The following is a 24,209-nucleotide window of genomic DNA, read 5'->3' as shown; positions in this document are numbered from 1 at the left end:
TGGTTTTGTGTAGGGCCCCTATGTTTGCAAACTGGGGATCAGACCTCTACCTTCACCCATGAGGCTTGCTTGCAGCAATCAAGATCTGGCCATAGATTAATCAGCATCCTAGCCTTCTGATGCACCTGCTGCATGCAAACAGGACAATCTCCCCAGGTGTGGCTTGGCATGATAGAGAAGTAGTCAGTGACGGATAAGACTCCCTGGGCATGTCACCAACCTAAGACAGGGATCAAACCAATGCTGTTTTTTTCCCAAGGACGGGTAAGGGGCATTGCTGCAGGGGTCAATCCAAGACAGACATTCTCTCTGCCAAAAAAGAAAAAAGGAGGAGATGTGAGGAGCGGGTGTGGCAGCAGTCCCAAGAAGGCGCCAGGGACTGCAGCTAAGTCTTATGACTTGCACCTGACTTCCTGATACACCTGAAAATAAGCCACAACCATCGTGAGAGCTGCACAGGTGCACCAGGATACTGCCGAATCCATTTTGGTGGAGACATGCCCCTGCTGCCCTGATTAGCTGAAGCTGTGTGCCTGGTGAGGTGACATGGCCTGCCGTGAGTGGATGAGGGCTGAGAGTATATAAGAGTGAGAGGCCCGGGTCAGGGAGAGAGAGAAAGATGGAGAGAGAGAAAGATGAAGAGATAAAGTTGAAGCGAGAGAAATGAAGACTGAAGTTTGCTGAATAGAAGACTGAAGTTTGTTGTTAGAAGGACTGGTGGTCATGTTGTTCTTGCTGGTCGAGAGCAGATGTGACAATAGTTCTTTAAATAACTGGAAGATATGAGTCTATCCAGCTTTCTCACAGGCAGCTGTTAGTGACCTTTTCTACAATGTGGATTTCAGTATAGATTACAAAGAGGGGCAATGTTAATATACCTAAAACATTTATCTATTTTGTAAACTAAAATAAAAATCATGTAAACTTTATAGAGTCTAGGGAGACATAAACCTTGGGTCCCCCTCTCACAGATAAGACTGACTCCAGATAGGTGCTTTTTCTACAATGTGGATTTCAGTACAGACTACAAACAGTGGTTATGCTAATATACCTGAAGCTTCTATTTTTGCAAACTAAAACAAACAAACAAACAAACAAACAAACAACTTGTAAATTTTAGGGAGTCCAGGGAGTCTTAAGACTTAGAATCCACTCTTACAAATCAAATGGACTCCAGATAAGTGCAGCCTGTTTTCCCACCTGCCTATTCCTAAGGGTATGTATGATCTCTTACCACTCCCCTGTTCTTGGAACTCCTCCTTTCCCCAAACTACCAGAACTGTCACCTGAGAGCTTGAAATGCAACACTTTCCTTAAGTTCCTAAACTTTAATCTCTGTACCTAGTCAATATCTGCCTCAGCAGTTTTTCACTTGACCAACAGACTCTATCTAGGAATCAGTGTGGAGTACAAACTGTTTCAAATGTCTTCGAGCCCGATATTTGCTGAATGCTGAGGTGAACCAGTCTAGCTGATGTAATTGCTCCCCGTTTCTTCATCTGGATCATTGACCCAGATGCTTTTGATGAATGCTCAATTGCCTGAATCCCCTCCAAGTCTTTGACTAGCAATCCAGCTTTCAGTAGTAAATAGCTACAGAAGATAGTACATCATCCTTTATCCCTGAAATTCACTGGCATAGGGAACAAAATGTTCCCCTATAATGCTTATTGGTATTTAACAGGAAATGTACCTGTTAAGACCAAATAGACCCAGACCTATCAACAATATTTTTACAATTTGGAAACTTGTAGGGTGGGGTTCATGCTCCAAAGGCACCACTCTATTCCAATTTGCATTAGGCTTATCTTTAACCTTATACTGTTGAAAACAAGAGTAGGTTGCAATATTAAATCTTTTGGTGCTTTTTTGATACTCAAATTGCCCTTTCAGTATCTCCTTTTCTTTGCCTTTTCACTTTAGAATTTTACAACTGTGATCACTAATAACCATTGTTAAGGCACAGGCAATTCTACTTGCCTGCTCTCTAGGACCTAGCAATTGGTTCATCTGCCCCTGCTGCAAGAATGCCAGGTACAACAGGTGTTCTAGGTGTGTGCTGCAGATAAATCTACCATCAGTCATACCAGTTTTATTTCTTTGTGTTCCCTCTCTCTGTTGTCCCTGTGTGCCCTTTATGCCCCCTTTCTGTCCTCATAGCTCTCTCACTGCTGACTGTCTGTCTGTCTGCCTGCCTGCCTGCCTGCCTGTGTACACATCCACTTGTCTGCTTTTATTCTTTGCCAGGTCCTCACTCTCCTTTCCTCCATCAATAAATGTCTTTTGTATCAGATCTTTTGTATAGTGAATTTTTTCAGGCGTATATATGGATAGCCTGCCAAAGATACCCCCTAGCTGTATTATATTTCACAACAACCATGCAATAGAATCAATGTTAGGTTCTCTTGAAAACTCTGACAATGATATTAGTACAAAACCTTTGAATTTGACCTCTGGCAGATTTCTAGGTAAGGGCAGGAAACAGACACATTCTATGCAAAACATCAAAAGAATTGTCACTATCACAGTAGCTAATATTTTTGCCTTCTGTAACCTCTTGAGCTGAGCCTCCATAGTCCTCATTAATGTCAGCACTGTTGTCTTCCAAGCTTAAATATGAGCAAATACTAAGTGGAGCTTAGTAGATACTAAGATATGATATTTTCTAGTCCAAAGTCTCTCAAATTTTCCACAATTCTCCAAAAACCTGAATAACCAGGCCTGTGACAGAAATAAACCAACTTCTGCTAACAACTTTTGTCTTAATTAATTTTTATCCATGTGAAGCAACACCAGAACAAAGATAACCAATAGAACAACATATTTCATTTAGAGTTTGCTTACAATGTCAGGGCATGAGTCCACATTCATCTTGAAAGGAGCCTGGCACCATACTGGCAGGCAAAGCACTGGATCAATAATTAAGAGCTTATATCCTTATATGCAAGGCCAAGACACAGAGGGACAGAGAAAAGCTCATTAGAAAGGGAATGACCATTTTCAACCTCTAAACCAACCCCCAGTGAAAAATGTCCTCCAACAAGGTCACATATCTTAATTTCATCAAGTTCAATCTACTGAAAACCAACCATTCAAACATATGAATCTGGGAGGGGCATTCATATTTGAAACAGCATGTAGACCTTGTTTTACTATGGAGGAGTGTTTAACTAATTTAATTTTAATTTTTTTCTTAACTCTTTTAACAGTCTTCAATATTAAACACGATATACTGAATAAAAGTTAAAGTGGGTCAAGTTGGAGCCTTATAAATAGGATGTTCTGCAATGCATAAAATGTTATAGTTTAAGTTTTTATTTTCTGAGATTTGCAGATCAATGTCCATATTTGCCCATGAGGCATTGTTTAAACAAAATACTTTTAAAAGTAAATCTTTCATAAATTCATTCTTTTAATAGCTGGGTAGTACTCCATTGCATGAATGTACCACATTTTCTGTATCCATTCCTCTGTTGAGGGGCATCTGGGTTCTTTCCAGCTTCTGGCTATTATAAATAAGGCTGCTATAAACATAGTGGAGCATGTGTCCTTTTAAAAAAAATATTTCTTTTAGGTATTTTCCTCATTTAAATTTCCAATGCTATCCCAAAAGTCCCCCATAACCTCACCTCCACTCCCCTACCCACCCACTCCCACTTTTTGGCCCTGGCATTCCCCTGTACTAGGGCATATAAAGTTTGCAAGTCCAATGGGCCTCTCTTTCCAGTGATGGCCGACTAGGCCATCTTTTGATACATATGCAGCTAGAGTCAAGAGCTCCGGGATACTGGTTAGTTCATAATGTTGTTCCACCTATAGGGTTGCAGATCCCTTTAGCTACTTGGGTACTCTCTCTAGCTCCTCCATTGCAGGCCATGTGATCGATCCAATAGCTGACTGTGAGCATCCACTTCTGTGTTTGCTATGCACCGGCATAGTCTCACAAGAAAGAGCTATATCTGGGTCCTTTCAGCAAAATCTTGCTAGTGTGTGCAATGATGTCAGCGTTTGGAGGCTGAATATGGGATGGATCCCTGGATATGGCCGTCTCTAAATGGTCCATCCTTTTGTCTCAGCTCCAAACTTTGTCTCTGTAACTCCTTCCATGGGTGTTTTGTTCCTAAATTCTAAGAAGGGGCAAAGTGTCTACACTTTGGTCTTTGTTCTTCTTGAGTTTCATGCGTTTAGCAAATTGTATCTTATATCTTGGGTATCTTAAGTTTCTGGGCTAATGTCCACTTATCAGTGAGTACATATTGTGTGAGTCCCTTTGTGATTGGGTTACCTCACTCAGGATGATGCCCTTCAGGTCCATCCATTTGCCTAGAAATTTCACAAATTTATTCTTTTTAATAGCTGAGAAGTACTCCATTGTGTAAATGTACCACATTTTTTGTATCCATTCCTCTGTTGAGGGGCATCCGGGATCTTTCCAGCTTCTGGCTATTATAAATAAGGCTGCTATGAACATAGTGGAGCATGTGTCTTTTTTTTACCAGTTGGGACATCTTCTGGATATATGCCCAGGAGAGGTATTGCGGGATCCTCTGGTAGTACTATGTCCAATTTTCTGAGGAACTGCCAGACTGATTTCCAGAGTGGTTGTACAAGCTTGCAATCCCACCAACAATGGAGGAGTGTTTGTCTTTCTCCACATCCTCGCCAGCATCTGCTGTCATCTGAATTTTTTATCTTAGCCATTCTGACTGGTGTGAAATGGAATCTCAGGGTTGCTTTGATTTGCATTTCCCTGATGATTAAGGATGTTGAACATTTTTTCAGGTGCTTCTCTGCCATTCGGTTTTCCTCAGGTGAGAATTCTTTTTTCAGCTCTGAGCCCCATTTTTTAATGGGGTTATTTGATTTTCTGGAGTCCACCTTCTTGAGTTCTTTATATATATTGGATATTAGTCCCCTATCTGATTTAGGATAGGTAAAGATCCTTTCCCAATCTGTAGGTGGTATTTTTGTCTTATTGACGGTGTCTTTTGCCTTGCAGAAGCATTGCAAGTTATTCGGTCCCCTTTGTCGATTCTCGATCTTACAGCACAAGCCATGGCTGTTCTATTCAGGAACTTTTCCCCTGTACCCATATCTTCGAGGCTTTTCCCTACTTTCTCCTCTATAAGTTTTAGTGTCTCTGGTTTTATGTGAAGTTCCTTAATCCACTTAGATTTGACCTTAGTACAAGGAGATAGGAATCGATCAATTCGCATTCTTCTACATGATAACAACCAGTTGTGCCAGCACCATTTGTAGAAAATGCTGTCTTTTTTCCACTGGATGGTTTTAGCTCCCTTGTCAAAGATCAAGTGACCATAGGTGTGTGGGTTCATCTCTGGGTCTTCAATTCTGTTCCATTGGTCTACTTGTCTGTCACTATACCAGTACCATGCAGTTTTTATCACAATTGCTCTGCAGTACAGCTTTAAGTCAGGCATGGTGATTTCACCAGAGGTTCTTTTATTCTTGAGAAGAGTTTTTGCTATCCTAGGTTTTTTTGTTATTCCAGATGAATCTGCCGATTGCTCTTTCTAATTCGTTGCAGATTTGAGTTGGAATTTTCATGGGCATTGCACTGAATCTGTAGATTGCTTTTGGCAAGATAGCCATTTTTACTATATTGATCCTGCCAATCCATGAGCATGGGAGCTCTTTCCATCTTCTGAGATCTTCTTTAATTTCTTTCTTCAGAGACTTGAAGTTCTTATCATACATATCTTTCACTTCCTTATAGTCATGCCAAGATATTTTATATTATTTTTGACAATTGAGAAAGGTGTTGTTTCCCTAATTTCTTTCTCAGCCTGCTTATCCTTTGTGTACAGAAACGCCATTGACTTTTTTGAGTTAATTTTATATCCACCAACTTCATTGAAATTGTTTATCAGGCTTATGAGTTCTCTGGTGGAATTTTTAGGGTCACTTATATATGCTATCATATCATCTGCAAAAAGTGATATTTTGACTTCTTCCTTTCCAAATTGTATCCCCTTGATCTCCTTTTCTTGTCTAATTGCTCTGGCTAGGACTTCAAGTACAATGTTGAATATGTAGGGAAAAAGTGGACAGCTTTGTCTAGTCCCTGATTTTAGTGGGATTGCTTCCAGCTTCTCACCATTTACTTTGATGTTGGCTACTGGTTTGCTGTAGATTGCTTTTATCATGTTTAGGTATGGGCCTTGAAATCTTGATCTTTCCAAGACTTTTAATGTTTCCTGGTTCTTTAAATTGGAAAGCTTCACTCTCTTTATTTTTCTTTTTCTTTTTCTTTTTCTTTCTCTTTCTCTTTCTCTTTCTCTTTCTCTTTTTCTTTCTCTTTTTCCATTTTTATTAGATATTTTCTTTATTTACATTTCAAATGTTATCCCCTTTCCTAGCTTCCCCTCCAAAAATTCCACCATCCTCTCCCCCCCCCCGAACCCCGCTCCCCAACTCACCCACTCCTGCTTCCTGGACCAGACATTCCCCTCTACTGGGGCATAGAACCTTACTCCCATTGATGACTGACTAGGCCATCTTCAGCTACATATGCTGCTAGAGCCATGAGTCTCTCCTTGTATTTTCTTATTTGGTGGTTTAATCCCAGGGAGCTCTGGGGTTACTGGTTAGTTCTTATTGTTGTTTCTCCTAGGGGGGTTGCAAATCCCTTCAGCTCCTTGGGTACTTTCTCTAGATCCTTCATTGGGGACCCTGTGCTCTGTCTAATGGACAACTGTGAGCATCCACTTCTGTATTAGTCAGGCACTTGCAGAGCCTCTCAGATGACAGCTATATCAGGCTCTTGTCAGCAAGCTCTTGTTGGCATCTCCAATAGTGTCTGGGTTTGGTCGTTGTATATGGGTTGGGTGCCCTGGAGGGGCAGTATCCGGATTGTCACGCCTTCATTCTCTGCTCCAAACTTTGTTCTATAACTGCTTCTATGGGTATTTTATTTCCCCTTCTAAGAAGGATCGAGATGTCCAAACTTTGATCTTCCTTCTTCTTAAGTTTCATGTATTTTGCAAATTGGACCTTGGGTATTCTAAGCTCCTGGTCTAATATCCACGTATCAGTGAGTGCATATCATGTGTGTTCTTTTATGACTGGGTTGCCTCATTTAGGATGATATCCTCCCGGTCCGAACATTTATCTAAGAATTTCATGAATTCATTGTTTTTAATAACTAAGCAGTACTCCATTGTGTAAATGTACCATATTTTGTATCCATTTCTCTGTTGTGGGACATCTGGGTTCTTTCCAGCTTCTGGCTATTATAAATAAGGCTGCTATGAACATAGTGGAGCATGGGTTCTTATTACAAGTTGGAGCATCTTCTGGGTATATGCCCAGGAATGGTATTGCTGGATCTTCTGGTAGTATTATATCCAATTTTCAGATGAACCGCCAAACTGATTTCCACAGTGGTTGTACCAGCTTGCAATCCCACCATCAATGGAGGAGTGTTCCTCTTTCTCCACATCATCACCAGCATCTGCTGTGGCCTGAATTTCTTATCTTAGTCATTCTGACTGGTGTGAGGTGGAATATCTGGGTTTTTTGATTTGCATTTCCCTGATGATTAAGGATGTTGTCCATTATTTAAGGTGCTTCCCAGCCATTTGGTATTCCTTCATTGAGAATTCTTTGTTTAGCTCTGTACCCCATTTCTTAATAGTGTTATTTGGTTTTCTGGATTCCGGCTTCTTGAGTTCTTAATATATATTGGATATTAGTCCCCTATTGAATTTAAGACTGGTACTAAGTCTGTACCAGTACCATGCAGTTTTTATCACAATTGCTCTGTAGTACAGCTTGAAGTCAGGCATGGTGATTCTACCAGAGGTTCATTTATTGTTGAGAATAGTTTTTGCTATCCTAGGTTTTTGTTATTCCACATGAATTTGCAAATTGCTCTTTATCTTTGCCAATCTGTTGCTTGCCATTTTGTGTAATTTAATGTATCCTTTGCCTTACAGAAGATTTGCAATTTTATGAGGTTCCATTTGTCAATTCCTGATCTTACAGCACAAGCCATTGCTGTGGTCACCACTGTCAGGGCACTCACAGGTCACAGGTCAGCCTGTCACATTGGAGGCTAGCATGCTCTTGCAGCAGTCTGTGAAAAAAGCAGAAACATTCCCCCTTTTCCCCACATTAAGTATCTGAACAGGATCATGCCATGTGCCAATAAGTGGATCCCTTTATCTCATGAGTATGCCTGATTATAGGGTGCCATAGACACTCAGAGAGATGTTTGGCATTTAAATTAAAAAGATATAGATTTAATACTGTTTCCTTGAGAATTATAGAAATCTCAGTAACACGGATAACATTAAATTGTTGACAAAACATCTCAAATGCTTGGCTGTGATAGCCAGTTTTAATTTGATTTGGAACACCAACTTTAAGAAAAAATCAACACAGGCAATGACTAACTATACTTTTAGTTGCTTTTCTTGTTAAAGCAGTTGTAATTAGAAAGACTAAAAAGGTATCACTAGTCACATGTGCATAATTTTATTTTTCTAAAGTCAAAAATGAGCATCTATTTGCAATAATTGATTAAGTATAAGTCCTCAAGAATTAACACCAATGTTTGGAACAGGTAGAAACTGAGGACACTGAGAGCAAATCTTTACAATATGACATGCACCTTTATTTATTTATTTATTTATTTATTTATTTTAAATATCAAATTATTATTTCAAGCCATTACTATTTTGATGATGTAAAGAATGAGATTATATGGTTAATTATTTTTGTATAAGATCCATAATCTACCTGGGATATAAATCTAGCATGGCATTGCCTTAAGAGGTCTTTTCCAGGCAATCTTCAAGATTTTAAAACACCATCTACAGCACATAATTTAATTATCTGTGCTGGACCAGGTAGAAACTCAAAAGAATAAACATGTGATCCAATTCACATATATTTTTGTCCCATATAAGGGTTGTTTTTAAATACAGTAAATGGGATGCATGCATGTATGAATTTATAGAAGATACAAAAGCATGCATATAAGCAATTAACTTATTTTTAGGATGAATATCAATTTTATTTAAAATGATGGTATGCAATAGGTCAAATATCAATATTCTGCAATAACCAATTGCTGTTTGGAGCAAGGAATTCTTAATTCTTAATTAGCACCACAGCAGCCTTATAATAGGATGTTAAAACTTTGAGGTGAAGAAGGATTATTTTACATTAATGTTTATTCTTGCCAAAAATAGCTATGGACACATTTAATAACAATAACTAGAATATGTAGCTAATATTTGATTACCACCAATTACAATCGATACCAATAGATTACAGAAGTTTCCTCTACTTTCTGTTAAATCCTTTTTGATTCTCTCCAGTTAATTTGAATCTCACTTGATAGCACCTAACAAAGACTTAGTTTCTCCTGTGGTGAATTTAAGGTGAGGTCTTAGCCAATTAACATCTCCTGGAAGCTTTTGAAAATAAAATTTTGAAGTAAATTTGTACCAATTTTTCCAGTATAACTAAAACCCTAATTATTAAAAAAATATTGCCTCTGAATCTTATGAAGCAACAACTATTCCCCAGAAGTTTAAACTTTCCTTTAGAGACATTAGCTAATAAAATACTTTCCACTTAGGAAACAATATATACTGAAAGATTTAAACTTTTTGCTTCTTGTATTGAAGCTTGGACAATGAAAATTTCTTACATAATATAAGACTATATTAGCCATACCTAGGGGCAAAAACCTCTAATAGTCACTAGTTTACTAGAAGTAAACTCTTTACAAATAGAAAAAATAAACTTTCAAATCTATAATAATTTTATATGAAGTAGGCAAGCTATCTTGTAATGCCTTTTTAAGTTTTATAGCCTGATTGACCTTTTATAAATCTTGAATTTAGACTTTATTATAAACAACACCTGGGTAGATCTGAAAGGAAAATGTTGTTTAGCAACCTCCCTGAAGGCAGGGAGGGGTGAAGTTTCAAGAACTTCCCTAGGCTCAGTCTGCAAAACACAAGAAACTTTGCACAAATTTCCCTGAGGCTGCTCTAAGCTTTGTATCAACCCAAATGTATATATTTTCTAATCTGAGCATCTTGACCCTCCTGCAATGAGGACAGATTCCAGAGGAACAATTTAACTGTCTGTTGATGCCTCTGGTTTTGGACAATCTTTCTTAAGATGACTTATACCTTAAACATTTTCTTTTATGACCTTTTATGGTCCTGCAAGGCCGCAACCATAGCCAAACTGATTGTGTGAGGGTCTAATTTCTGCACAAAGACGAATATATCTAGTTAACTCTGCCTTGCTTTGTATGGCTGAATGGCCAAAGTGAGCAGCATTAGCACTCTTATAAGATGATTACTCTTGTAATAATCTTAATTATGAGTGAGTTAAAAATCTTAAGCTTTTGATTAAACTGCAAACTGCAGTCAATGGGACACTGGCCATTTTAACCATAATTTTTAAGTTTCCGTTGCAATATTAGAATATATCTCTAACTTTTGGTAAGTAAGACCCAATTTTAACAATTTATTCTCCTTAAAATCAATACTAGAAACATCACGATCACGTTATAAAGTTTGGCTGCCAATTCATTAATGCATGACAGTTTAAATTTTAATGTTCCATTAAAGAGACATTGTTTTAAAATCTTATCTCTATAAGTCTACTTTTTAGGATGAGAATTACATAAAATATTATCTCAATTTAGAAGTATCTTTAGAGGAATAGTTTTCTGGGCTGGTTTATGTCAGGTGCTTTTGTTTGAAAATGACTCTAGCCCTGAGTTACTACTTTTAAGTTAACTTTGTAACCAGTGTTACATCTTTTTAATCATACCCAAATAACTTATAAGCCAATTCTCTATGACCAAGATATGCAGATCATATTTATACCTTTAAGACCAATCAAAACCAAATGAAGTGGCTACAGGAATCTTATAAATTTAGATCAATCAAAGAATTTTACGTTTTATAGCTATACTTATAAGATAAAAAAGCGATTCGTCATTTGCTAAACACAATAATCACAAACTTGCAGAGAATTTTTTAGGAAAAAATGACTATCAGCTTATTTGCCTTAGAACTAAGAGGTTGCAGATTCCTTTTCTTTAAAAAACAGTTTTTTTTTTTTAAAGCAGGACCTCTCTTGCTGTGCTTGATTTATGGCTAAAGTAAGGGGCCTCTCTCAGCTTCCTTTGTGCAAACTGAGAGTGAATCAGCAGGTAAAGTTTTAACCATTTATTTTTATTTTATTTTTTCAACATGAAACATAAAATAGTCAGTCATTCAGACAACGAAATAATCATTCAGATAACTAAACAAAGGACATACATGAATTGACACGTGATTGGTGCACCAAACATTAGACAATTTAAAGAGGGTAGAGAATTTCTCCTGTAGGTGCCAGAGAGAATAAAACAGGGCGTCCCCCGATTTCTCTCTGTCCCTGGGAGAGTTCTAAAATCCATTTTCTTTTATCCTTTCCTTTCCTTTCTTGCTTGTAAGAGGCAGGTTGTCAAACCAAGATTAAAATCCAAAATTTTCTAACAGCTTCTGGCAAGCATCCAAAACTAATTTATTTAATCTGAGGGCAAATTTTTGAGAAAACACACAATCTCTATACACTAAATGTCTCAAGTAGCCTAAAAGTTTACCATGCTGAATCTTTTTGAAGCCATCATCAGTCCAAACTTAGTCATATATTTTGTAGCCATCTGCAAAAATGCTCTCTATTTTCTGCAACCAGCAAAAATACCATTTATAGAATGAATTATATATGTTTTAGGAGATGACTTCACTTCCAATAAAGCCTTTTCTACGAATTTTTAGCACAATGTAGGTTTGGGAAATTGTAAATAAGGTAACAGTAAGAAGTGACCTATATTTTGACCTTTATGAAGTCTCTTTTTATTGTTTGACCATAATTTAACCATAACTTTTAATTTTACCTAAAGTATCAGAATCCACAACTAGAGGTTTTTCTTATAACTGGAGCTGTGTCCTATAATGAGCTCCACAGTTTCTGGACGGGGCTAAGAGACTGCCCCTTTAGTTTTTTGTCTTACCTGCTTCTTAGTGAGCAGAGTCCCATCCTTATGGGACTTTGATTTACATTCAATTTTCCAGTGTTTGTCACAATGCTGGGAGGGACCCAAAGGAATGCTCTTCTTGTCTCCTGAGAGACTTTTACAATCTTTTCCCAGGTACCCCGGTTTTTTCCAACCAAAACATGTAATTCCATAAGTAGCGCCGAACTTCTTCTCTTTCCTTGCTACAGCATAAGCTATCCCCTGAATTATGGCTGGTGAGGTATCTATACATGCTTTAATATAATCTTGTAGGGAACTTGTCTTACAGATTGGTCTGTTCAGGACTTGGCACAAGGTATTCATGTTTTCCCAAGCCAATTGTTTTATTAATATATCAGTCCCTTCTGAGGGAGGAAGTATCCTACCTGCTTGCTTCCAATCCTCCAATGTTAAGCTTCCCTCCTCTGGAAACCAGGAACTGATTTTTTGCACGAAATTATAAAATTTATCCGAGACCTTTAGGCTTCTGCCAGACAACATGTGCTTAAAGACTGACAGAAACAATGTCTTCCCTTTTAACTTTTACTGACCCATAATAAAACTTACTCATCTCTTAACTGATGTACGAATCAGTTCGTCTGCAGCACGGTCACGACGAGATCCTATCTTTGCCTGAGAAAATAAAGAATAGAAAGAAAAAAGAAAGAAAAATGAGTAAAGACTAACCTGCTTTGGTGTCCCTTGTTCAGGCGCCAAACCTGCCGCAGACCCTCGGGGTCCCTGTGTCTGCGTGGAACGGGTCTCTCGAGCAGGTGGGCAAAGCGTAGGAATTGACAAATAGATGCACACAGGAGAGGTTGTGTAGAATCTGAATGTAATGTCTGGTCGAGCATTAGACTGTTTTATATTACAGCGAATTATCAGGAGCTACAAATCACAATAAGACAAGGTACACTGAAATTTACCAGATACAACAGAAAGGAATTTGTAGGAACTAGAAAAATGTTTACAATAGAGATTACCAGCCCTGCCTAGGATCAGCCTAATGCCAGGCAAGAATTTCACACTTTAGTGTTAATAGCACCAGGGGGTTTTAACTCTTGACAGACCTCAAGAATAATGTAGTACCACGGACCCCTAAATTCTTAGGCCTTGTAAAACCTTATCTTGTCTGGAGAATTCCCCATATATCAGGATAGTATATCAACTTGCTCTTGGCATGGAATGTAGCCTGTACTAAAGAGTTTTATCTCAGTGAGATTCCCAGGCTCTTTCTGCAGACCAATTGAGTTAATGGCTCTGTCTATTGTAATGCTTAATTAGTTACTGAGTAGGTTAAACTATGTTGCTGTAAACTGGGATCTTGGAACACTGGGAGAGGCTTTAGCTATGTCAAAATTCAATCTTAAAAGGCACTTATAATAGGGCAATGCTTAATAGAGGGCACGTGGATCCATACACTAGACTAACGCGGGAGTGGAAAATTAATTTTATGGGTTAGGGGGCTCGCCAGACTCCAGGAGGGAGTTTCCTTGAAACTCTTTTCCTCATGGTCAGCTTCCAAGCTTCCGCTTGTCAAACTGACTCCACCAGAGTACGTGGCAGAGACAGGGTTTCTCTGTATAGATAGCCCTGGCTGTCCTGGAACTCACTTAGTAGACCAGGCTGGCCTCGAACTCAGAAATCCACCTGCCTCTGCCTCCCAAGTGCTGGGATTAAAGGTGTGTGCCACCACCTCCCAGGGAGTACATTGTTATTAGTGCCTTAAAAACAGAATAGTGACTGTCCTTTTTATAGGACTGGGAATTAAATACTTTTGTGGGTAGCATTTGAAATCTAAGAGGTGCATGCATGTTTTTTAGAGAGTAATTTTAGAGACAGTTAACAAAATATGTTCATTATGGATATAATATTTTGCTTGGTCTTACCTATCCCCTGGGAATTGCTCATGATGTAAGTTATATTTAGTAAAGTTAATTAAATCATAGTAAAATCTTTACATTGATGGCAACAAAGGCTGTGATTTCTGGAAACAAGAAAGTTGAAGTATGGTTTATATGCACCTGGCATCTTGTCCAGCATTCATTGCTAGGAAGTAGAAATGGAATTAATTGTTTATCAAATTTCTATCAATGATACCAGTTCAGTGCTCAGAAAAATCTTAGTCACCATTCAAAGATGTTAAGATAATTTAACCTGCTTTGATATAGCAGCAGATTTTAAATTTCAGTGTATACATTGTATGTACATACACACGTGTGCACACACACATTTAAAGAAGTTGATTTTTGTGTTTGGGAAAGATGCTTTAGACAATGTGGCAAGTGACTATAAGTGAAGGATTTCAATCTGGTTTTCATGTAGAGGGTGGAAACCACAGTTTAATGCCATGGTAAACCAGGATAGTTCAATCCATATGAGTAGTCTAAGAATCCCAAATTTATTGCTAAAAGTTGTATGTTAAACTCTAGTCTGTGCTTTTTTTTCTGCTAGCTTCATTCAAGTCTCAGTGTGTTTTGTTTGACCATGAGTAGAAGTCCTCATTCCTAGAAAAGTAGAATTCAGGCAGGAAAGGAGATTGATGCTCCCAAGGTTTACCTTGGGTCATCTATCATTAATTTATTATTAGCATCCCCAAAAGAGTTATACAGCGAGTATACAATATTTCATGTTTGACTTATCAACATTAACCCTAAGATACATCAAAGCTGAAGAAAATGATGTAATAAGTAATCAAAATACTGACAAATGTTGGGAGCATTATTTTTCAAATGCTAAAAATATTTAGTGCAAACCAAAAATACTAATGAGATTTACAGGCACTGTATATATAATATGCAAAGGTTTGTAAAGGCTTTCTGGGATTTTTTGTGTTTTAAAAAACTATCAAATATATTTCTTACAAATATAAAGCTTCCTTCTCCCATCTAAGAGCAATTAAAAATCTTTGAAGTTTATCAAAACTCAATACAGAACACAGGTGAAACAGACAAATTCATTTTCGTTCTGGAAAAGAATAACAACTCAGTGTTTAAGATGTCAAAAGACATAACAAATACCACTGTCTAGAAACCATTCGGAAAATAACTGTCATCAATGCCTTTGTTCTTCAAAAGTCACCATCCACAGCTGAACAATTTCTATTCAGATACCCTATTGAAGAATGGGTCAGAATCCATCGTTGTTCAAATTCATTAACTGTGTCTTGCATCTTCATTAGCCTTTGTCTTGGACACTTCCTCTGTCTTGGAAGAGTCCTTTATTTTCTCTCTATCCTTGGATGCTTTGGAAGTTGAAGTCTTCTTGCTCTTCTCCTTTGCTGTATTCTTTGAGGTCTCTGTAGTTGAGGGGCAGCCACCCAAATCTTCTGAGAGGGCATCAATGGGGTCCCGGTCCTGATCAGGTTTCTCTGTTTTCTTAGTCAGTGGCTTCTCTGGTTTGTCCTTCCCATCATTATCCAAGAGATGCCTATATTCAGGGGGGATGGTGTCGTCTCTTTCTCCCAGTTTCTCGCTTTCTCTGCTTTGACTTTTTTCCTTCACTTTATCATCTAGTGGTTTCTTCTCATCTAGATCACGCTGTCTTTATCCAAGACTGTCAAAAAGTACAACCAAGGCATCATCGAGTCTTTATCTCTCTGCTCAGTTCCAGGCAGTGGGACTGCTGCATGGGTGCTTGGAGCAGGTGTCTGGGAAACACTTCAGAAATGGCAGCAGAAAGTTTGGCATCTTCAAATTCAAGAGACGATATATTTGCCAGACTGGAGAAGTCCTGAGATGACACATCAAGAAGGAAGTCATCGTTTAAGGGTGCAAGTTGTTCCTGGGATTCTTTGGGCAGGAGTGGTTTTCCATCCTTATCCTTGACTTCTTCTAGTCAATAATCAGGAGGCACCGTTTCTTCTTTTCCACCAAGTTTTTCGTGCTCTTCTTCTTTAGCTTTCTCCTTGACATTATCCTCCACAGATTTTTCATATTCTGGATCTGCTTCCTTTGTCCCCAGGCTTTTAGCCAAGGCTTCAACAGCATCTTCTGGCACCAAGCCCTTCAAGGATTCTAGTTTGTGTGGTGCTGACAGTATACTGCACATGGAGGCCCAAGGCACAGTCTCCCTCAGAGGAGTTTGGGATGTGTCATTAGATTTCTTTTCAGCTGGCATAGATGGTTTGTCTTGATATGTAGATCAGCCAAAATCTGCTGAAAGCTCCCCAATCAGCACTGACTCACTCAGGCACGTAGATGTTTCTTCAGGCTCTGGCAATAGCGGTTTTCCATCTTTATCCTTTGCTGGTTTTAACCTGTACTCAGCTGGGGCTGTGTCCTCATCTTCACCACACTTCTCCTGTCTTTCTTCTTTTGCTTTTGCCCCTTTGACTTGTTCAGCTTGGCTAAAGTGGCTCTGAGGATGTGGCTGCTGGGTGCCCAGTGAATCTGACAGAGCCTGAAGAGCTTGATCATTTATGACCCCCTCTTCCACTTTCCTTTTCTTCTCCTCGGGGGGAACAGAACTTCTGGTCACTCCTACAGACTGAGCTTTGAAAATTTCCCCAGTAGACTTCTCTTTCTCACTTTGCTTTCCAGTTGAAGAATTATAGGTGAAATCAGATGACAAGGCATCTATAGCATGGTCAGACTCCATAGGTTTAAGAGAGTCTGGAAGAGGTCATGTGATCCCTTCATCTTTTTCTAAAAGTTTCCTATACTCTGGAGGAATAGTCCCTTCTTTTATACCCAATGCCTCAAGATAGGTAGAATCCATTGGGTCTAAAACTACTGGTCCAGTATATGGTGGATCATCTTTGTTAGTATCTTCACGTTCACCTAAGGTGTATATCAGGTCATCCAAGACAGCATCCATGCCTGACTTGTCAGATGGCTTGCTCAGTGTGGAGTGCATAGGTAAAGCTGGTGTGAATGATTCATGTTCTTTTTTCTTACCAACCACGTTGTACAAGGCAGTGGCCACAGTCCCACCTCCAGCCACAGTCTCTCCAGCAGCAGAAGGAACACTTGAAATTTTGTCTTTGATTCTGATGGTTTCTCTGACACCATCTGTTCATTTGATCTGGAAAGTGCTTTTTCTTTATGAGCATGCTTACTTCCTTTATTTGATGTGTGCTTGGAAAGATTTTTGGGCTCTGACCCTTCCTTTGACCATCCTTTTGACTTTTTCTCATAAACCACAGGTGGCAGGCAATCTCCTCTGCTTGACTTTACCTCTTTTGTTCCTTTCTCACTTGATTGTGACTTCTCAGACTCTGTTTTCACAGTCTTAGCTTCTGTGGTACTGATACTGGGAGAATTGCTGGTGGCAGCAGAGGAAGCTGTCACCTCTTTGGATCCTTTTTTTTCTCCTGGTTTAGAAGATGATCCAATATTCTTTTCATTAACATGTGTCTTGTACCACCAACTTGCAAATGCCATGGTGACAACTCTGACTTGCTCTTCTGGGAACCTCTCGAGAAAGCAAAACGTGCACCACGATGACTCTCCTCTTAGCTGAGACCTCTATTTGTGACTATTTTGAATGGTGTTGTTTCCCTAATTTATTTTTCAGCCTGTTTATCCTTTGTGTAGAGAAAGGCCACTGACTTATTTGAGTTAATTTTATATCCAGCTAATTCACTAAAATTGTTTATCAGGTTTAGGAGTTCTCTGGTGTAATTTTTGGGATTACTTATATAATCTATCAGATCATGTGTAAATGTGATATTTTGACTTCTTCCTTTCCAATTTGTATTCCTTTAATCTCCTTTTGTTGTCTAGTTGCTCTGTCTAGGACTTCAAGTACTATATTGAATAGATAGTGAGAGAGTGGGCAGCCTTGTCTAGTCCCTGATTTTAGTGGGATTGCTCTAAGTTTCTCTCCATGTGGTTTGAGGTTGGCTATTGGTTTGCTGTAGGCTACTGGTTTTCTGTATATTGCCTTTATTATGTTAAGCATGGACTTTGAATTCCTGATCTTTCTAACTTTTATTATGAATGTGTGTTGGATTTTGTAAAATGCTTTCTCAGCATATAATGAGATGGTCATGTGGTTTTTGTCTTTAGTTTGTTTATATAGTAGATTAGTTTGTTGGATTTCTCTATATTGAACCATGCCTGAATCCCTGGGATGAAGCCAACTTGATCTTGATGGATAATTGCTTTGTTGTGTTCTTGGATTCAGTTTGCTAGACTTTTATTGAGTATTTTTGACTTGATATTCATAAGGGAAATTGGTCTGAAGTTCTTTTTGTTTGTTGGGTCTTTGTGTAGTTTAGGTGTCAGAGTAATTGTGGCTTCATAGAATGAATTGGGTAGAGCACCTTCTGTTTCTATTTTGTGAAATAGTTTGAGAAGTTTGAAGGTCTGATAGAACTATGCACTAAACCCATATGGTCCTGGGCTTTTTTTTGTTGGGAGACTATTAATGACTCTTTCTATTTCTTTACAGGATATGGGACTGTTTAACTCGTTAATCTGATCCTGATTTAACTTTGGTAACTGGTATCTGTCTAGGAAGTTGTCCATTTTATCCAGGATTTCCAGTTTTGTTGAGTATTGGCTTTTGTAGTCAGATCTGATGATTTCTTTGGATTTCCTCAGATTCTGTTGTTACACCTCCTTTTTTATTTCTGATTTTGTTAATTAAGATACTGTCCCTGTGCCTTCTATTTAGTCTGGCTAAGGGTTTATCTATCTTGTTGATTTTCTCAAAGAACCAGCTCCTGGTTTGGTTTATTCTTAGTACAGTTCTTTTTGTTTCTATTTGGTAGAATCCAGCCCTGAGTTTGATTATTTCCTGAAGTGTACTCCTCTTGGGTGAATTTACTTCCTTTTGTTGTAGAGCTTTTAGGTGTGCTGTCAAGCTGTCCATGTATGCTCTCTCTAGTTTGCTTTTGGAGGCACTCAGAGCTATGAGTTTTCCTCTTTGGACTGCTTTCTTTGTGTCCCATAAGTTTGGATATGTGGTGACTTCATTTTCATTAAACTCTAAAAGTTTTATTTCTTTCTTTACTTCTTCTATGACTCAATTATCATTGAGTAGACTGTTGTTCAGCTTCCACATGTATGTGGGTTTTGTCTTATTTATGTTGTTTTTGAAGATCAGCCTCAGTCCATGGTGATCTGATAGAATGCATGAGGTTATTTCAATATCTTTGTATCTGTTGAGGCCTGATTTGTGACAGGTTTTATGGTCAATTTTGGAGAAGGTACCATGGGGCATTGAGAAAAAGGTATATCCTTTTGTTTTAGAATAAAATGTTTTATAGATATCAGTTAAATCTCTTTGTTCCATAACTTCTGTTAGTTTCATTGTGTCTCTGTTTAGTTTCTGTTTCCATGATCTGTCCATTGATGAGAGTGAGGTGTTGAAGTCTTCCACTATTATTGTGTGCAGTGCAACATCTGTTTTGAGGCTTACTAAAGTTTCTTTAATGAATGTGGACACCCTTGCATTTGGATTCTAGATGTTCAGAATTGAGAGTTCATCTTGGTAAATTTTACCTTTGATGAGTATGAAGTTTTCCTCCTTATCTTTTTTGATAAATTTAGGTTAAAAGTCAATTTTATTCAATATTAGAATGGCTACTCCAGCTTGTTTCTTGGGACCATTTGCTTGGAAACTTGTTTCCTATCCTTTTACTCTGAGGTAGTGTCTGTCTTTGTCCCTGAGGTTGGTTTCCTTTATGCAGCAAAGTGTTGGGTCCTGATTACATAACCAGTCTATCAGTCTATGTCTTTTTATTGGGGAATTGAGTCCATTGATATTAGGAGATATTAAGGAAAAGTCATTGTTGCTTCTTGTTATTTTTGTTGTTAGATATGGAATTTTGTTCATGTGGCTATCTTCTTTTAGGTTTGTTGAAAGATTACTTTCTTGATTTTTCTAGTGCATAGTTTCCCTCCTGCTATTGGAGTTTCCCTTTATTATCCTTTGAAGGGCTGGATTTGTGGAAAGATATTGTGTATATTTCATTTTGGCATGATATGCCTTGGTTTTTCTGTCTGTGATAATTGAGAGTTTTGCTGGGTATAGTAGCCTGGGCTGGCATTTGTGCTCTCTTAGGGTCTGTATGACCTCTGTCCAGGATCTTCTGGCTTTCATAGTCTCTGGGGAGAAGTCATGTGTAATTCTGATAGGTCTGCCTTCCTATGTTACTTGACTTTTCCCCCTTACTGCTTTTAATACTCTTTGTTTTGTGCATTTGGTGTTTTGATTATTATGTGTCGGGAGGAATTTCTTTTCTGGTCCAGTCTATTTGGAGTTCTGTAGGCTTCTTGTATGTTCATGGGCATCTCTTTAGGTTGGGGGAATTTTCTTCTATAATTTTGTTGAAGATATTTACTGGCCCTTTAAGTTGACAATCTTCATTCTCATCTATACCTATTATCCATAGGTTTGGTCTTCTCATTGTGTCCTGGATTTCCTGGGTGTTTTGGGTTAGATTCTTTTTGCATTTGGCATTTTCTTTCATTGTTGTGTCAATGTTTTCTATGGTATCTTCTGCACCTGAGATTCTCTCTTCTATCTCTTGTATTCTCTTTGTTATGCTTGCATCTATGGCTCCTGACTTCTTTCCTAGGTTTTCTATTTCCAGAGTGACCACTTTGGATTTCCTTATTGTTAATCCTTATTTCCTTATTGTATAATCCCTTTGTGATTTCCTTATTGTTTCTACATCCATTTTTAGATCCTGGGTGGTTTTGTTCAGTTCTTTCACCTGTATGTATGTGTTCTCCTGTATTTCTTTAAGGAAGTTATTTATGTCTGTCTTATAGTCCTCCATCATCATCATGAGAAGTGACTTTAGATCCATATCTTGCTTTTCTAGTGTGATGATGTATCTAGGACTTGCTTGTTTTCTATCGTATCTTCTACACCTGAGATTCTTTCTTCTATCTCTTGTATTCTGTTGGTGATTCTTGCATCTTTGAGTCCCAATCATTTTCTCAGGTTTCCTATCTCCAGCATTGTCTAACTTTGTGATTTCTTTTTTGATTGTACTTCCATTTTTAGATCCTGGATGGTTTTGATCAATTCCTTCACCTGTTTATTTGTGTTTCTTTAAGGGATTTTTGTGTTTCCTCTTTAAGTGCTTCTACCTGTTTACGTGTATTCTCCTCTATTTCTTTTATTGAGTTATTTATGTCCTTCTTAAAGTCCTCTATCATCGTCATGAGATCTGGTGTTAGATCATAATCTTGCTTTACAGGTTTGTTAGGGTATTTAGGACTTGGTATGGTGGCAGAACTGGGTTCTTATGAAGTCAAGTAGCCTTGGTTTCTGTTGCTTATGTTCTTGTGCTTGCCTTTATCCATCTGTTTATCTCTGGTGTTAGCTGGACTTGCTGTCTCTGATTAGAGCTTGTTCCTCCTGTGAGCCTGTGAGCCTATCACCTTGGGTGTCTCCACACTCCTTGAGGACACGTTTTCTCTGGGCAGTATTGGTGTGCAGAAAACTATGGCATAGTTAAGCTCCTGGGCACCGATGGAAACTGGAAGGATACTGTCCCCAGCTGCTCTGTAGGTTCTGCATCTGGAAATTCTGTTCTTATAAAACCTACTAACTTATGATAAATTGTTAAAGATGATTAAGACATGAAACTTAATAGTTACCTTAGAAATGATTAAATTATTTATTGTGTTCATAACTATACTAGTCAAGCCAAGTTAAACTGTAATTACAAGAATAAGCTTTATTTAGCCTACGACATATGTTTTCAAGGTGAAGCTGAATAAAATTAGTATGAAATCAGATATACTTAATAGATTATACTCCTTAAATTTTCCTGAGATCTTCTGATTGTGACATTTAACATTTTAAATGGAAGAATCTTCCTGAGATAGAAATGTCAGATCCTACAGGGAATCCAGGGAATCCTAAGATCACCCTAACAGTCAAGGTGGCACTGACTATTCCACCTATATTTTGGTATTACTAACTACTGGGGAAATCTTCCTCATGTCTCACCTTCTACCAGGGCTCTGCACAAGCTGTGGACACTGTTGAGTTGATTGCTCTACTTTGCCTGGTTCTCCAAGTTTCTCCTCCATAGGAAAATCTCTCATACCTATGTCTGAGAGCTACTGTGTGTGGCAGCTGAAGATCAAATTATCTTCTATATAACAACCAAAGACTGATCACTTCTCTTGATATAGCCATAGAGACAATGGTAGCCAAATCCACCATCTAGATAGTAGATAAGTTTCTATCATTTTAATTGACACACAGGCTTTTGGATTATACTTCCTGCTATAACTTATTCTTGTCAGAACTCTGATGGCAGTGATAGCTAGGCTAACTATCTTTGTAAGTTTAACAACACCAAGAAACCAGCTCTTTTCCCCAAAGCTGCAACTATCTTGTTACTTCATTTCATTATGTACCTTCAGGCCTTGCTTTTTCTAGAGCTACTATGTCTTCAGCTGAGAAAACCAGACAGGTTTGCCTTGCTAACTGGCTTGATATTAAAGATGGTAAACAGGTTTCAGATGTAACTTTTTACTATGTCTATTCAAAAGAACTTGCTTTGCAATGATTACTCTTAGTAATAACTACTTTATCTCTGGTAAGTGGTTAAAACTGTTTTAAGTTTATGTAAGTTCAGAGGGTCTAAGAAAGTGTTTTAAGGAACATAAATGCAAGTTTTAATGGTATAAGAAAGTGCTTTAAGGAAATAAAATGTTTCAGATTTACTCCCCTTTTTACATTATTGTTATAGTAATATTTCAAAAGTTCCAAGTTTTAACATTGATCAATGGAGTTCTGATAAACTGGAAAAGCACTGACTACTGTTATCAGTCACAAACCTGAGATTTTAAATTTGCTTTGGATGTGTTCTGTAGCAGAATTCATCAGATCCATTGTACCTGGTATGAATTCTAGAATGGTGGCATCTAGGCTTTCAAAATACAGTTTTGTTGGTGACTGCTATCTGTGTTTTAAAAAATATTTTGTTCACTTACAGTTCTCCTGTAGCTCATGTCCTGGTTCCCCCTCAAATAGTCACTCATTCCATTCCTTCTCTGCGTTGTCTCCGAGTGGGTGCTCCCCCTCAAGAGGCATTCCCACTTCCCTGGGGCCTCAAGTCTCTTGGGGATTAGGTGCATCTTCTCCCACTGAGGTCAGTCCAGGCAGTCCTCTGCCTTATATGTGCTGGGGGTCTTTCACCAGGCCATGTATGCTGTCTGATTAGTGGCTCAGACTCTGGGAGCTCCCAGGGGTCCAGGTTAGCTGAAAATGATGGTCTTCCTATGGGATTGCCCTACCTTACAACTTCTCTAATCCTTCCCCTAATTCAACCACAGGGGCCCCTAACTTCAGTCCAATGGTTGGGTGTAAGTATCTATGTCTGTCTCAGTCTACTGCTGGTAGAAACTCTCAGAGGACAACCATGCTAGGCTCCTGTCTGTAAGCATATCATAGCATCAGTAAGTTTCAGATCTTAGTACCCCCTAACCACCACGAGATGGAGATTTTATAGAGCTATTCCTTTGAAGAATTCTCATAGCCTTTACATAACTTAGTCTTGAGACATGCCTGGCAAACCAGGAAATGTGAGAGTTGTTTAAGGTGATGGTTCTTTTAGGACAAAACCTAGACCAGATAAGAAGTTCTGATATGCAGAAATTGACTTGATAAAGGTGCCTTTTTGTATAAAAACAAAAAGGCTCTGCAAAGAGGGTTCAGGGTTCAGTCTTTGAGAGGCTGATTCCCTGCTGCATGAGGAGGCTAAACTCATCCCAATTGTCTTCCTTTTTTCAACCAACCAACCAACCAACCAACCAACCAACCAACCATCTCATCCCATGTAATGAAGAATAACAACAGCCTTTTAATCATGGACTTAAAGGTGCTTCTCATTGGGCTAAAAACATCTCTGACACACACACACACACACACACACACACACACACACACACACACACACACATGTATATATACATATATGTGTGTGTATATGTATATGTATATATATATGTACATATCCAGCCCTCAGTACATAAAAAACTATGTTCCTTCTTCATAACCCAAAGGCATAGCTTTTTAAATAACTTAATGGCATGAACCTATCTAGCTTTCTTACCGACAGCTGTTAGTTGCTTTTTCAACAATGTGGATTTCAGTGGATTCCAAGGAGTGTAATGCTAACATATCTAAAAGATTTATCTATTTTGTAAATTAAAAAATCATGTAAACTTTAGGG

The 24,209-nt window shown here is 38.3% G+C and overlaps 1 long non-coding RNA gene and 1 pseudogene across 3 annotated transcripts in view; both read right to left on the bottom strand.

Annotated features, from left to right (window-relative positions):
- Positions 1-269: 269 nt before the first annotated feature.
- Gm41804 overlaps positions 270-24,209 on the bottom strand; it is a 38,742-nt gene continuing 14,802 nt past the window's right edge. Inside the window, exons 2-3 of one of the 3 annotated variants that reach the window (XR_877706.2) lie at positions 12,623-12,688; positions 270-309 (exon numbers count right to left, since the gene is read on the bottom strand). This is a non-coding gene — a long non-coding RNA (predicted gene, 41804). Of the gene's footprint in view, positions 310-7,823; positions 8,125-12,622; positions 12,689-24,209 lie in introns of those variants that run through there. The other 2 variants (XR_877704.2, XR_877705.2) reach the window with 2 other exon arrangements.
- Positions 14,915-17,522, bottom strand: Gm8184 (predicted gene 8184; annotated as a pseudogene).

The sequence above is a fragment of the Mus musculus genome, chromosome 19 (genome assembly GCF_000001635.26).
Source record: "Mus musculus strain C57BL/6J chromosome 19, GRCm38.p6 C57BL/6J".
NCBI lineage: Eukaryota > Metazoa > Chordata > Mammalia > Rodentia > Muridae > Mus > Mus musculus.
The sequence above is the reverse complement of the archived record's forward strand: the minus strand, read 5'-3'. Positions and strand labels throughout refer to the sequence as shown.